Here is a 15526-nt window from a genome sequence, read left to right as displayed (position 1 = left end):
GATGGGTAGGCTAGAACTCAGCATGCAGTCCTGAATTGAAGTCAGAAACTGCAGTATGAAATTATATTTAGTTGGCCAGGCACAGTGGCTCACACCAGCAATCTCAGCACTTTGGGAGGCCAAGGTGGGCAGATCACCTGAAGTCAGGAGTTTGAAACCAGCCTGGCCAATATGGCAAAACCCCATCTCTACTGAAAATATAAAAATTAGCTGGGTATGGTGGCACATGCCTGTAATCCCAGCTACTTGGGAGGCTGAGGCAGGAGAATCGCTTGATCCCAAGAGGTGGAGGTTGCAAAGAGCCAAGATCGCACCACTGCACTCCAGCCTGGGCAACAGAAACAAAAAAAAATGTTTAGTTTAATATATACACAGATGGATGAATACAGAAACAATTAAATATATCTATGCATATATGGTTTAAGCATAAAGAAGAAATACATTCCCTAGCTCTCATTGAGAAGGCCTAGAAATAATAACACCCCCAATAACAATTAGTAAACCCATCACTTAGTGATTTCTAAATATTGTTTTCCAATAAAAGGAACCAGAGCCCTTTGGAGAAATGACTGATTCTAGGACTGGGCTTTAAAAAAAAAATACAAAGTGAACTTGTGACATCTTGTAGTACCAGAAAGTAAGGAAATACTCAAAAAACAAAGGAATGGGATATGTCAAAAGGACACTAGAGCCCACTCAAAAGACCTCCCAGTGGCCAAAGCTGAAACAATTTGAGCAAGAAAGTAAATGATGTAGTATTGGATTTCAAAAAATATGGATAATAAAATAAAATTTAAAGCATATACATGTGGCCATACTGATAAATAATATAATGAATAAATCAATGTAGGAGAAGACACAAGTCTTTCCTAAAGAAGAATTTCAAGTAGAATATGTAGCCCCTCTGTACTACTAGGAGGTGGAGGTTAACTACCCCTTCATTGTAGATTGAACTTAGTGACTTAATTCTAAAGAACAAAGTATGGAAAGGGGAAAATAGTAATTGTATTGTGAATAGGGTTGTGAATAAATCTAGCAAACAGTATCTTAACCAAGTAATCAAAGTTAACATCACTAATGATGTCATGTGGATATCCTGTACTCCCTGTTATGATGTAAAATCCCATAAACCCAGTTTAATCAAGTAAACAAAAATAAGACAAACCCAAATTGAGGGACATTGTACAGAAAGGCTAACCAGTATTCCTCAAAACCGTCAAGGTCATGAAAACCAAAAATAGACTATCAGAGATCAAAGGATACTGTGAGACATGCCAACTAAATGGAATGTGGTATCCTGGATTGGATCCTGGAATACAAAAATGACATTCATGGACAAACATGAAAGTGTAGAGTTTTGTTGTATATCAGTGTTGGTTTCCTAGGTTTAGTGAATATAACATGGTAAAAATAAGATGATAAAATTAGGGGCGACTTAGTGAGAGGTATACAGCAATTATCTGTACTATTTTTGCAACTTTTCTGTAAATCTAAACTTACTCAAAAAGTTCATTATTTTTACATGTTTTTATTTTTTATTTTTATTGGTAGATTGTGTATATATTTGTACGGTCCATGAGACATTTTGATACAGGCATACAATGTGTAATAATTTCACCAGGGTAAATAGGGTATCCATCACCTCAAGCATTTCTTTGTGTTACAAATATTCCAATTATACTATTTTAGTTATTTTTAATGTACTATAAAGTATTTTTGACTATAGTCACCCTGTTGTGCTATCAAACACTCGATCTTACTCATTCTATCTAACTATACTTTGTACCTAACTCCTAGTTGTTTTTTTTTTATTTTTCTACTTTAAGTTTTAGGGTACATGTGCACAATGTGCAGGTTAGTTACATATGTATACACGTGCCATGCTGGTGTGCTGCACCCATTAACTCGTCATTTAGCATTAAGTATATCTCCCAATGCTATCCCTCCCCCTTCCCCCCACCCCACAACAGGCCCCAGAGTGTGATGTTCCCCTTCCTGTGTCCATGTGTTCTCATTGTTCAATTCCCACCTATGAGTGAGAACATGCGGTGTTTGGTTTTTTGTTCTTGCGATAGTTTACTGAGAATGATGATTTCCAATTTCATCCATGTCCCTACAAAGGACATGAACTCATCATTTTTTATGGCTGCATAGTATTCCATGGTGTATATGTGCCACATTTTCTTAATCCAGTCTATCATTGTTGGACATTTGGGTTGGTTCCAAGTCTTTGCTATTGTGAATAGTGCCACAATAAACATACGTGTGCATGTGTCTTTATAACAGCATGATTTATACTCCTTTGGGTATATACCCAGTAATGGGATGGCTGGGTCAAATGGTATTTCTAGTTCTAGATCCCTGAGGAATCACCACACTGACTTCCACAATGGTTGAACTAGTTTCCAGTCCCACCAACAGTGTAAAAGTGTTCCTATTTCTCCACATCCTCTCCAGCACCTGTTGTTTCCTGACTTTTTAATGATTGCCATTCTAACTGGTGTGAGATGGTATCTCATTGTGGTTTTGATTTGCAATTCTCTGACGGCCAGTGATGGTGAGCATTTTTTCATGTGTCTTTTGGCTGCATAAATGTCTTCTTTTGAGAAGTGTCTGTTCATGTCCTTCGCTCACTTTTTGATTGGGTTGTTTGTTTTTTTTTATAATTTCAACTTTTATTTAGATGCAGGCAGTTCATGTGCAGGTTTGTTATATGGGTATGTTGTGTGATGGGGCATGAATGATACCATCACCCAGGTATTGAGCATAATACCCAACAGGTGGTTTTACTGGCCCTTTCTCCCCACCCTTCTTCCCCTTCTAATAGTCCCCAGTGTCTCTTGTTACCATCTTTATGTCCATAGGTACCCAATATTTAGCTCTCACTTATAAGTGAGAACATGCAGTATTAGGTTTTCTGTTCCTGCATTAGTTTGCTTAGGATGATGGCCTCCAGCTGCATCCATGTTGCTGCAAAGGACGTGATTTCATTCCTTTTATGGCGGCATAGTATTCCATCGTGTATATGTACCACATATTCTTTATCCAATCCACCATTAATGGCACCTAGGTTGATTCCATGTCTTTGCTATTGTGAATAGTGCTGCGATGAACAAACTAGAACATGTGTCTTTTTTGTAGAACAATTTATTTTCCTAAAAGGTTTATTTTTAAAAATTGCAGAAATTACAGTCTGGGTTTAATTTGCCCTCACAGGTGCATTATTGCTGCAAAAATGTGTTTGTATACATTATATTATTTTTAAGAACTTTAAGTCTCACAGGTACTATAACCCTTACTTACCCCAGAGCAGAACTAATACTCTTAAGAATTTGAACACCAGGATTGGCAGTAGAATTTGAAGTTCTTGGGGAAATTTTCAAATGAAACAACATCATTTTTGCAAAGGAGTCTGTAAAGTCTCTTGTTTATCATAGGTGTGCAATACCATGATCTCTTATTCCAAATTATTGCTTAGGTACTTAGAAAATGATCAATAAATTTGAGCTAATGTTTGTAATAAGCCTTTTATTGAAGTATACATATAGAAAACTTCACAAAATCATGTTTGTACAGTTCAATGAATTTTCACAAACTGAACACATCCATGAAACTTCTACCCAGGTTAAAAAAAAGTGAACATTACCACTTCCAAGGAGAACCCTTATTCTCTCTTCCAGTCATTTTCTCTCCATTCCCGGTTTATCACTATCCTGATGTCTAATGGTATAGATTAATCTTGCCTCTTTTTCAACTTTATATAAATAAAATAATGCAGTAGGTAATCTTTTCTCTCTGGCTTCTTTCATTGAACCTTACGTTTGTGAGGTTTACCCATGTTGTTGCATATAATGTTGATCATTCATTTTCATTACTGTATTCAATTGCATAAAAATACCACAGTTTATGCATGCATTCTACGGTTAATGGACGTTTGTATTGCTTTCTGCTGTTACAAAATTAATAATGCTGCTATGATAATCTTTTTGCTATAGTATTCTCTGGGGTACATATGAACACATTTTCATTTCACAGAAATAGGAGTGGAATTACTCATTCACAAGGTACACAAATGCTTCTTATCATTATTTTGTTGTTATTTCATACAAAATATTTTGCGATCATTGATATAGTTTCAAAACATCCCTGTGAGGTAGGTGGGGTTCTCCACTGCCATGCATAACTCCCAGATCCTACTTTTTCACTTCTCAGCTGAAGTGAGTAGGTTAGATTCGTTATTCCCAAACTTTCCTGGAAATTTCAAACTGAAAGTTCTGGGTAACTGAAAGGCTGCAGGTGTGCCACATCTCACCAAGATGTATAACAAACAGTTCTAGCAGTCCAGGACCAAGACATACAAAATCTAGCAGTAGCTGCAAAAAATACTGGTAGGATATAATGTAATAATAAGACAGCTGCCAATCCTCGAGGGGCTTCTAATTCTTTGGTAGTGTGAACACAATTACCAAGATAATAAAGACCTCTTAAAAAGAACTCTTAAAATCTCTTGTCAAGGACACACAAGACAAGCTAATGCAAAAGCGTGCCAGATTTGGTTGGTAGATAGAATGAGCTACTTTTAGATTTACAAAGTTTCTTACATACATTGACACTGAAAGGAAGAGTGTGGCAGCCGAAGATGCCAGCTCCTCATAGTCCTTGTCCCGCACACAAGAAAGGATGACACCAAAACAAAAGGGGCCAGATGACTACAACATGAGCTGTGGGATAACCCAGTGCTGAGGAGCCAACTCCAGACTACAGCTAAGCGGTTTATATTTTGCAGCTCTATTCTTATAGGGGTGAGGCAGAAAGCTTTATACCTTTTCAGAACCTTAAAAATAATGAAAAACTCTCATGACAGCCTCTCTGGAGGGATAGAGAGGCAAGTAGGAATTGGCTTTGTGACATTTCCTCCCACCACCTCACATTCTGGGAGAATCAGTGTGTTCAACCATGACTCAGATAAGCTGTGGTTCAAGCCTTTGCCTGTGTGGCCTGTGTGGATCCATGCAAGTCATTCAGAATTCAATTTTTCATGAGAGGTGACAGAAAAATATTCATCCTCACACGTTTAAATAATCCTATCCTAGCAAGATAGCATGCTTCTCTTAATTCAGAGCTCAAAAATTGCAGTAAATCTTTACATTCTTGAGTGGAGCATATTGAGATATTTTATGTTTTTAAAGTTGGTTATCATAATTCAGGAGTTACTCCATATAAAAAATTGTAGACATGAAAAAGAGAATAGAGGACCACAACTCCAGGCTGGAGATGTAGATTCTGGGTAGGATTACTAATCATCCTGATTTGCCCATGTGTAAGGAGGGTTCCCAGGATGTAAGGCTTTCGGCATTAAAATCAGACAAGTCCCTGGGAAACTAGGGTTAATTGGTCACCCAAAAAGGCTAAGATTTTGGCTAAGATTTTGCTCACTCTTAACCAATGCAGCACAGCCCAAAAAACTAGCTCCTGTTAGTATGATCAATTCAAACTTGTGCCTAGGAAAAATTACAAGAAGTAGCTAAAAGTTGTGAGATTCCTTTGTAATAGACAGAGTGATTTTCACGTTGACTGCCCCATTTATTTATTTATTTATTTATTTATTTATTTATTTATTTATTTTATTTAGAGACAGAATTTCACTCTGTTGCCCAGGCTGGAGTGCAGTGGCATAATCTCGGCTCACTGCAACCTCCGCCTCCGGGTTCAAGCAATTCTCCTGCCTCAGCCTCCCAAGTAGCTGGGACTACAGGTGTGTACCACCACGCCCGGCTAATTTTTGTATTTTTAGTATAGACAGAGTTTCACTATGTTGGCCAGACTGGTCTCAAACTCCTGACCTCAGATGATCTGCCTGCCTCAGCCTCCCAAAGCGATGCGATTACAAGCGTGAACCACCGCGCCCGGCCTGTCCCTTTTACATTTATCCTTATGACAGAGCTGTTATTATTACCACATCTTAAAGATAAGGTTAAGTAATTAGCTCAAAGTTACATATTCAGTAAGCAGAAGGCTCAGTATTCAAACCCAGCATACCAGACTTCTGGGACCGTGCTTTTCATCACAAGGCTAATATGCCGTAAACATTTAGATTCATTTGAAGCTGTGGAATGCATCGATTACAAGCTCAAAAATGCAAAGCATTTCTATATCTTGGTCAACCTGGGGTGGGGAGAAAGTGACTGGAAGAGAGAATGAGGGTTCTTTTTTCTATAAAGTTACTATATTTGTTGATTTAATTACTCTCAAATTGTTAAATACTTGAGGTACAGAGGTGAACAAGATTAGGACCCCCAGTAGGATGCTCAAGCCTGCTTGGAGGATAGACCACAACCAGGCTCCCCCTACAGAGCTAAGCCTGTTAAATATGTCATCCAGCTGCAGCAAGAAGTGTTGGCAACTGCACACACCCCACCTTGATCAACCAGCAGGAAGTCCTGGGCAATAAGATTGTCCACTACTGATCATTCTAGAGAGTTTAGCACAAACAGTATTCTGTGAAAAATGAACAAAGTGCCCAACATAAAGCTAAAGAGAATCATATTGGTGTTCAGAAAGTTAATCTTGTTCTTTTGTTTAAAGTGGAGGCTATTCCTTTCTGGAGTCAGTGGATGTTGTGAAATTTCTGAGAAATCTTACACTTAGGTGTTTTTTATTTTTCTTGATCAGAAGTTGTGGGTTATGGAAGCAATCTGGGGTAAATTGGCCAGAAGCCTTGTGGACAAGGACTGAGGGATAAGAGAGAGAAGCTGATTGACTTTCTCCCCACTCTTGACCCTCCAGAGTTAAAGATGTTCTCTCTCCACCATTCGGGGTTGTTTTTCTCTTTCTGTAGCCACATGACCAGTAAAACCATTCCAGTAGCGATCACTTCACTGTTTTCTGAATTCACCCATGTCTTACACATACTGTGTTCTTGATCTCATCCTTATGTGGCTCAGTAGTTTCTTTTTATAGTCTTTGTACGTTCTTGGAACATCTCTACTCCCTAACACATGGGCCATGCCAGAGGACCACCTTAGGAGCTGTCACCTCATATTTATAATTATCATCAACATCTATAATTTCCCAAATTCAGAAAGCATAGCTGGGCAGCAAAAGAAGCATCATGTAGAATCACCCAAACACCCCCAACTTTTTATTTGATGCTTACAAATTCCATTAGCCCTGTTTCCCAGGGGTAGGTGTGAAAGGAAAAAAAGTAGAATGAGGGTTAATTCTCTTGAAGCCAGTTAGGACCTCTTCGCCCTCCCACCATGCCCACCAACCTCATAATTAAGCATTCTATTTAAATGAGAGGTACCTTTTTGGGCCATAGACCAAACTGCCTGACTTAAGTGTGTGCTCCACTGGAAGCTGACCCTTGGTTGTCCAGTTAACTTTTTCTGTTTCTCCTTTAAGAGTTTATTCTGTCTTTCAATGACGCCTGCTGCCTAGGATGATACGGGGCATAAAAGGTCCAATAAATATCTGTGTAGCTCCTCACTATTGGATACTTTCTGCTATAAAAGCAGCATCTGTGTCTAATCATGTGTTTAGAGTATCCAAATATGTAACATAGACCATCTAAGAGTCATTAAATGGTATGGCCCACATTTGCTAAGCAGATGGGGATGGCAATGTCATACCCTGAAAGTTATGGAAGTCAATGTCCAGCAGTACCCTCAAGAGGAGACTAGGGAGGTATATACTCTATCGATATGGTTAGGCTTTGCGTCCCCACCCAAATCTCATCTTGAATTGCAATCCCCAGGTGTTGAGGGAGGGACCTGGTGGGAAGTGATTGGATCATGGGGGCGGTTTCCCCCGTGAGTTCTTGTGATAGTGAGGGAGCTCTCATGAGATCTGATAGTTTTATAAATGGCAGTTTCCCCATGGGCTTTTCTCTCTCTCTCCTGCCACCTTGTGAAGTAGGTGCCTGCTTCCCTTTCCTCCATGATTGTAAGTTTCCTAAGGCCTCCCAAGCCATGTGGAACTGTGAGTCAGTTAAACCTCTTTATAAATTACCCAGACTTGGATATTTCTTTATAGCAGTGTGAAAATGGACTAATACATCTATTTTCCAGGACTAGCCAGGTATGCTACCTCTTGCTATATGCCCCAAAGCTCCCTTTGCCACTCAGCTATGTAGTTATCAGTCTGGGCACATTCACTAGGCTTCCTAGTCTCATATTCTGAAATTATGAGCCCTTGCTTTTTGGGCCCAGTACTGAACTGTAGATGGATTACGATATCCTGAGTGATGCTGTATCCAAATGGATCTGTATCCATGTGTCCTTTTATGGGTAGTGAAGATTTCACCAGCTTGCTATTGTCATTGATGTTCATCCTCAAAGGGTCCTTTTTCATGGGCGTCCATGTGGGTCACAGAGGTTGAGTCTTGTGCAATGTGCTGCCATAATGTTTGTCTCCACAGAGGCTGAGACTTGGTCATCCAGTTATCTTACTGTCAGGCACTACTCTTCCAGCCTGTTGGTTCTTGCCCATGATTAAGTGGAAATGTAACAGTGTATTTTCCAAGGCAAACATCATGGAAATACACCACTGAACAGAGGTCCCTTACTCATGCACAGTTGTAGTGCACAATTTTCTTTGGGGCTGCATCACAGCAGTGTCCCAGCACACCCCGCTGGCCTTGAATGTATCCTATCTGTATGTGAACCAGGTCCCAGCATTCTCAAGAACCTCAGTGTACTGAAGCCCCCAAGACACCCAAGGTGCTAGCACAGACCCCACATCTGAGACAGGCTCATCTGGAGTATTTCCAGCCACCTTTCGTTTAACTGTGAGATTCTATAATGACTACCTTATTTTTCCCTGAATATACCACTTCCATTTAATAATGATTGCTTATTGGACAACATCCACTTTGTTGGTGTTCTCATTTCTGACCCATCCTATGGTAGGGATGTCAGGTGTAACAACACCTGCTGTTGCTTTGTCAGTCTCTCAGAATCTACCAGCACTCAATAACAAGCCAGTAATACTCTTTCAAGTGGGGTATACCATGTGATCATGTCAGGCAAGCGCTGCATCCAAAACCCCAGGGAGCACTATTGCTTAGTGGCTACATCTTTTTGTCACTTGCTTCAGTCTGTGTAATTGTCAATCACTGAGACTTGTAGCTCAAAGGTCTCCTTAAGGTTCACTGGCCCAAGTGTAAAGAAGTCTTTACAGCCTGTGGGGTAGTTTCCTTAAGCACTCCTATCTCTACTAGCTCTTTAATCAAGACCAAGATCTTTCTTTCTACTGTCTTCCCCTTCCCTGCTTCACTGACACCACATGGCTGGGCTGGGGGAGCCAGGTGGGCTCCCAGTTGTGTACTCATCCTTTTACCGTTGTTCTAATGGTAAGATTTCCCCATTGGAAACATCCCTTATAAGCAAGAGAAGTATTACACATACTTAACACAACACATTCAGCAGTATCCATTACAACCACTTGAACGTGCATTGGCCCCAAAGGACCCACTCACAAAGTACATCAGTCCATTGTACAATCTAAGAGCTATTTCCAAATCCAGTTAAAATAATTTTTCAAACATGCCCATGTGTGCTACCCGGCACCATGATGGCTTGTGTCTCAATTTTCAAAAGAGCTGAAAAAATTTGGCAACCTCAGTTGTCATCAAGTCCTCAACATCAATATACCTTAACCAGAACATAAGGCCTCTGGTCCCTCTTAGAGAAGGAGGGATCTTGGCCTCTGTTCTAGTTTTGTTTTGTTAAAGGGGGTGCGATCTAGGTAGAGAGGGTATGTTGAAGGCATTGAATCAACACCAGTTATACCAGCACGAACCTTAGTAAGAGTGTCTAGGTCTTCTTGGTCCTTCTCCTGTTTGTCCACAGTAAATGCTAGTCCTGTGTCCAAGATTCTGTTTTGTCAGTTTGTTTCTCAGGAGCTGAGTAGTTTTTCAGAGGCTATCTTTGGGGTTAAAATTTGTTGAGATTTGTTTTGTGCCCTAAAATATGGGCTATCCTGGATAATGTCCCATATGTTGATCAGAACAATGTGTATTCTGCAGCTATTGGGTGAAATGTTTTGTAAGTGTCTTTTAGATTCATTTGGTCTGAAGTCTAGTTTAAATCCAATTTTCTTTGTTAATTTTCTGTCTAGATCATCTGTCTAATATTGAGAGTCTGGTGTTTAAGTCCACAACAATTATTGTGTTGAAGTCTTATCTCTCCCTTTAGATCTAATAATATTTGCTTTATATATGTGGTTACTCCAGTGTTGGGCACATATATTTTCAGAACTGTTATATCTTCTTACTAAATTGATCCCTTTTTCATTATATAATGACCTTCTTTCTCCCTTTTTACTATTTTTGAATAAAGTCTGTTTTATCTTATATAAGTATACCTACTCCTCATCACTTTTAGTTTTTATTTGTATGAAATATCTTTTTCCATCCCTTTACTTTCAGTCTATATGTGTCTTTACAAGTGAGATAAATTTCTTGTAGTCAGGATATAGTTGGGTCATGTTTTTTAATCCATCCAGCCAATCCTTATATTTTAAGTGGAAAGTTTAATTCATTTACATTCAAAGTTATTATTTGATATGTGAGAGTTTATTCCTGTCATCTTACTAATTTTTTATTGTATTGGATATCAGTTGTTTTCTCCTGTTTCTCATATCATTGTGGTTAGGTGGTTTTCTGTAACTGTAACACTTGAGTCCTTACTCTTACTTATTGGTGTGTTTGCTCTACATTGAGTTTTATACTTTCATGAGTTTTCATGATGGTAGATATAGTTCTTTTGCTTCCAGCTGTAGGACTCCCTTAAGCACTTCTTTTAGGACCAGTTTAGTGGTGATGAATTCCTTCAGCTTTTGCTTATCTGGGAAAGACTTTATTTCTCCTTCATTATGAAAAATAACTTGGCTAGGTATAATATCTTTGGCTGGCAGGTTTTTATCTTTCAATACTTTGAATATATCGTCCTACTCTCTCCTAGGCTGTGATATGTTCCTGCTGTTTAAAAGGTCTGTTGTTATATTCACAATAGCAAAGACATGGAATCAACCTAGGTGCCCATCAATAGTGGATAGGATAAAGAAAATGTGGTACATATGCACCATGGAATACTACACAGCCATAAAAAAAGAATGAAATCATGTCCTTTGCAGCAACATGGATGCAGCTGGAGGACATTATCCTAAGTGAATTAATGCAGAAACAGAAAACAAAATACCACAAGTTCTCGTTTATAAATGGGAGCTAAACACTGGGTACTCACTAACATAAAAATGGCAACAATAGACACTGGGGGCTACTAGAGGCAGGGGAGAGGGAAAGAGAAAGGGTTGAAAAACTAACTGTTGGGTACTATATTCACTGCCTGGGTGACAGGATCATTCGTATCCCAAACCTCAGCATCACACAATGTACCCCTGTAACAAACCTGTACATGTACCCCAGGAATCTAATATAAAAGTTGAAATTATATTTTTAAAGGTCTGCTGTTAGTCTGATGGGGGTTCCCTTATAAGTAACTAGATGCTTTTCTCTTGCTGTTTTAAGAATTCTCTCTTTGACTTTTGACAGTTTGACTATAATGTGCTGTGGAGAAGACTTTGCATTATATCTATCTGGGGATGTCTGAGCTTCCTGTATCTGGATGTCTAAATCTCTCCCTAAACTTAGGAAGTTTTCAGATATTATTTTGTTAAATAGGTTTTCTATGCCTTTTGTTTTCTCTCTGCCTTCTGGGACACTGAAATTTTGGATATTCGGTCACTTTATAGTGCCCCATATGTCTTGTAGGCTTTGTTCATTCTTTTGAACTCTTTATTTTTATCCGACTGGGTCATTTCAAAAGACTTGTCTTTAAGTTCCAAAATTCTTTCTTCTGCCTAATTTAGTCTACTGTTGAAGATTTTGAATGTATTTTGTATTTTATTCAATGAATTCTTAACTTCTAAAATTTGTTTTGTATCTATCTCTCTGGTAAATTTCTTATTTGTATCCTGAACTGTTTGTCTGATTTCTTTGTAATTTTTATCCGCGTTCTCTTGCATCTAATTGAGATACTTTAATTTCATTATTTTGAATTATTTTCCTGGGATTTCATAAATTTTTTCATTGAAATCTGTTGCTGGAGAATGATTTTGTTCCTCTGGAGGTGTTATATTTCCTTGCTTTTTTATGTGACTTTTGTCCTTACATTGATAACTGTGCATTTGGTTTACCAGTCACTTCTTCCAATTTTTTGAATTTACTTTCATACATGAGAAATTTTTCCTGAAGATGTATCTATGGTGTTGGTTGGATAGAGGGTATTTTGGTTGTGATTCTGGATGTATGCAGTAGTGTAGTCTCCATTATTTCTTCAATTATAAACAGCATCAGTGTTGTCTGTGATTTATTCAGTGGCTTAGGGTGCAGTTGTTACTGGAGGCTGTGATGAAGTTTTGCTGGAGATGGTGTGCCAGGTGGGCCAGTCCACAGGTCCCACTGTTGGCAGCAACTGGCTGAGTATGCCTGTCCTTTAGCTCAGTATGGCATATATTAGCCCTGGTGTTAGCAGGTCCAGGCAAACTGATTCTTGGGCCTCCAGGTCACTTGTTTAGGTGTGGCAGTGGCAGTGGTGATCCAGGCAGATGGGCAGGTCCTCAGGTACCTGAGCGGCAGGTGTGGCATGCGCGATGGCAGTAGCATTGGCAGTACAACTCTCTGGCTCCCAAGTAGTAGGCACTGGTGTTGGCAGTGGCTGCAACAGGCTGGGCAAGCCAGTCACCAGGACCACAGGTGGTGCATGCCAACTGTGGTGGTAATAGCAGGTTGGATGGGCCGATCCTCTGGATTCTGGGAGGATTTCTCAGGTATCAATGGTAGTGGATGGGCCAGGGCAGTCCCCAGACTTCCAGATAGCATGTTTAGGCACTGAGAGGGTAGAGCCAGGCTGGGTGGTACGATCCTCAGGCCCCTCCGTAGTGCATGCAAGCAGTGCTTGTGTTAGGCATGGGCAGGGTGACACCCAGCCCCCCAGCAGAATATTCTGGTGAGGGAAACAGTGGCTATGCTTTGGTCCTGCTCTTAGGGAGGGTGGGGTTGCTTTCAGTGGCAGCAGTTATAGGCAGGTGGCTGGGAAGTGTGTGTGTTTCAGCCCCAGGTGGTGGCTATGGTCGGGCAGCCTGTCCTTAGGGTGCTTGTAAATGCATGGCAGCCCCATTGCTGTGAGGCAGGCTTGCTACCAGTGGCTCATGCATCAGCCCTAGTGGCAGCAGCCAGCAGCAGTGGTGGCCATGGATGGGGGATGTCAGTGAGTTTCCAGGAATGTGGAGATACAGGGGCTATTGGGCCCCAGGGCAGGATGCAGTCTGGTGGGGGCTGGGCTCTCAAAATGGCACCTTCATTTAGCTGCTTAGGACTCAGGGGGCTGTGTAGGACCCAGTGTGAGCTCCCTCTCTGAAGCAATGCCATCACACAGTCTCCAGATAGCTCCCTATGTTAGTCTCAGGGTCCATGAGGGCCGAGGGGCTCTCCTATGGCTAGGATTGCAGGTGTCTACGGTGGGAATGTGGACCACTGGGGATGTCTCACTTACCCTTTCCCCACATTAGGAAGACTCTCTGTGCTCCCAGCTGATCCTAGCCAAGCAGCCTGCCTTGCTTCCCGCTCCTTCCTTCTTTTAGGTGTTCCCTGTCATTTCTTTGCTGAATTCCAGTGTTCTCTCTTAGATGATCTGTTCCAAATGTGATTATCTACTCATTGTTTTAATTATTCTAAACTAAAAAAGAACTTTAGTTTAGAAGGAGGTGAGTACCAGATGCCTCTAGTCAGCCATCTTGAAGCCAGAAACTTCTCCTCTCCAGAAGTTAAATACAATCCTGGTGAAAAGTAGAGGGTCACAGGAGAAGGGGTCTATAAATAGCTAAAATTTTATAAGTTTCTACCATCCAGTTCAGTAGAGATGGTAAAAGGGAAGATCAGTGTTAAAGAAAGAAAAGAAAGTAACATTTCTTACATTCTTAAGTTGGTGAGCTTTATTTTGAGCAAATATTTATGTAGGTAGGCTTAGAAATAGTTATAAGTAGAAAAGCCAACATATTTCATTTTTAACTTTTATTTTAGGTTCACAGGTACATATGCAAGTTTGTTATATAGGTAAACTCACGTCACGGGGTTTGTTGTACAGATTAGTTCATCACCCAGGTACTAAGCCTAGAACCCAATAGTTGTTTTTTTCTGTTTCTCTCCCTCCTCCCAACCTCCACCCTCAATTAGACCCCAGTATCTGTTATTCCCCTCTTTGTATCCATATGTTCTCATTATTTAGCTCCCACTTATAAGTGAGAACATACGGTATTTGGTTTTCTGTTTCTGTGTTAGTTTGCTAAAGATAACGGCCTCCAGGTCCATCCATGTTCCTACAAAGGACATGATCTTGTTCTTTTTTCCGGCTGTGCAGTATTCCATAGCATATATGTAACACATTTTCTTTATCCAGTCTACTACTGATGGGCACTTAGGTTGATTCCCTGTCTTTGCTATTGTGAATAGTGGTGCAATGAAGATACACATGCATATGCCTTTGTGGTAGAGCGGTTTATATTCCTTTGGGTATATACCTGGTAATGGAATTGCTGGGTCAAATGGTGGTTTTTTGTTTTGTTTTGTTCTTTTGTTTGTTTTGTTTTGTTTTGTTTTTTAGCTCTTTGAGGAATCACCACACTGCTTTCCACAATGGTTGAACTAATTTACCACCAACAATGTATAGGCATTCCTTTTTCTCCACAACCTTGCCAGCACCTGTTATTTTTTTTGACTTTTTAATAATGGCCATTCTGACTGGTGTAAGATGGTATCTCTTGTGGTTTTGAATTGCATTTCTCTAATGATCAATGATGTTGAGCTTTTTTTCATATGCTTGTTGTCCACATGCATGTCTTCTTTTCAGAAGTGTCTGTTCATGTACTTTGTCTACTGTTTAATGGGGTTGATTTTTTTCTTATAAATTTAAGTTCCTTATGGATGCTGAATATTAGATCTTTGTCAGATGCATAGTTTGCAAAAATTTACTACCATTTTGTAGGTTGTCTGTTTACTCTGTTGATAATTTCTTTTGCTGTGCAGAGCTCTTTGGTTTAATTAGATGCCATTGTCAACTTTTGCTTTTGTTGCAATTGCTTTTGACATCTTCATTATGAAATCTTTGCCTGTTCCTATGTCCAGAATGGTTATCCCAGCACCATTTATTGAATAGGGAGTTTTTCCCCCCTTACTTGTTTTTGTCAGCTCTGTCAAAGATCAGGTGGTTGTGAGTATGTGGCATTATTTCTGGGCTCTCTTCTGTTCCATTGGTCTATGTGTCTATTTTTGTACCAGTACCATGCTGTTTTGGTTATTGTAGCCCTGTAGTATAGTTTGAAGCCTCCTGCTTTGTTCTTTTTGCTTAGGATTGTCTTGGCTATTCAGGATCTATTTGGTTCCATATCAATTTTAAAATAGTTTTTTTTTTGGTTCTGTGAAGAATGTCGTTGGTAATTTGATAGGAATAGCATTGAATTTGTAAAT

This window comes from Gorilla gorilla, chromosome X (assembly GCF_029281585.2).
Source record: "Gorilla gorilla gorilla isolate KB3781 chromosome X, NHGRI_mGorGor1-v2.1_pri, whole genome shotgun sequence".
Lineage (NCBI taxonomy): Eukaryota > Metazoa > Chordata > Mammalia > Primates > Hominidae > Gorilla > Gorilla gorilla.
This window is presented reverse-complemented; position numbering follows the sequence as displayed.